We start from the raw sequence: 1,442 nt of genomic DNA, 5'->3' as shown, positions 1-1,442 counted from the left end.
AATGAATGGATGAATGAATGGGTTAAAGGGTGAATGGATGAATGGGTGAATGAATGGATGAATGGGTGAATGGATGAATGGGGGATTGGGGAATGAATGAATGGGTGAATGGGTTAATGGGTGAATGAATGGGTGAATGGGAGAATGAATGGATGAATGGGAGAATGAATGGATGAATGGGAGAATGAATGAATGGGTTAAAGGGTGAATGGATGAATGGGGGATCGAATGGATGAATGAATGAATGGGTGAATGGGTGAATGGATGAATGGGTGAATGGATGAATGAATGAGTGAATGGGTGAATGGATGAGTGAATGGGTGAATGGATGAATAGGTGAATGGATGAATGAATAGGTGAATGGATGAATGAATGAATGGGTGAATGGATGAATGAATGAATGAGTGAATGGGTGAACGGATGAATAGGTGAATGAATGAATGGGTGAATGGATGAGTGGGTGAATGGATGAATGAATGAGTGAATTGATGAATGAGTGAATGAATGAATGGGTTAAAGGGTGAATGGATGAATGGGGGAATGAATGGGCGAATGAATGGATGAATGGGTGGGTGAATGAATGGATGAATGGGTGAATGAATGGATGAATGGGTGAATGAATGAATGGGTTAAAGGGTGAATGGATGAATGGGGGAATGAATGGNTTGTTTTATTTTGAAACAACCATAAACTGATTATTAGTGTTTGTTTTATTTTGAAACAACCATAAACTGAAGTGTAACCCTTTCACCTGATTCACCCTCTCACACACTGACTGCTCTTACTGTGAACAATAACTGGAGCAGCTGTGGCAGAGTGGAGGGTTGTCTGTTCCATTCCCTGCTCCATCAGTCTCAGTCAGTGTGTCTTTGAGCAAGGCACTTGACTTACCTCTGGCTGCTGGTGGCAGCCTCACCTCACCCCAATGAGCAGCCATCACTGTATGGATGAATGGGTGAATGGATGAATGAATGAATGGTTGAATGGATGGGTGGATGAATGGGTGGATGAATGGATGAATGGGTGAATGAATGAATGAATGGGTGAATGAATGGGTGAATGAATGAATGAATGAATGGGTGAATGAATAGGTGGGTGAATGGATGAATGGGAGAATGAATGGATGAATGGGTGAATGAATGGGAGAATGAATGGATGAATGGGTGAATGAATGAATGAATGGGTTAAAGGGTGAATGGGCGGGTGAATGGATGAATGGGTGAATGAATGGGTGGGTGAATGGATGAATGTGTGAATGAATGGATGAATGAATGAGTTAAAGGGTGAATGGATGAATGGGGGAATGAATGGATGAATGGGTGAATGGATGAATGGGGGATTGGGGAATGGATGAATGTGTGAATGAATGGATGAATGAATGGGTTAAAGGGTGAATGGATGAATGGGTGAATGAATGGATGAATGGGTGAATGGATGAATGG

The sequence above is a fragment of the Austrofundulus limnaeus genome, unplaced genomic scaffold (genome assembly GCF_001266775.1).
Source record: "Austrofundulus limnaeus strain Quisiro unplaced genomic scaffold, Austrofundulus_limnaeus-1.0 Scaffold1477, whole genome shotgun sequence".
Lineage (NCBI taxonomy): Eukaryota > Metazoa > Chordata > Actinopteri > Cyprinodontiformes > Rivulidae > Austrofundulus > Austrofundulus limnaeus.
This window is presented reverse-complemented; position numbering follows the sequence as displayed.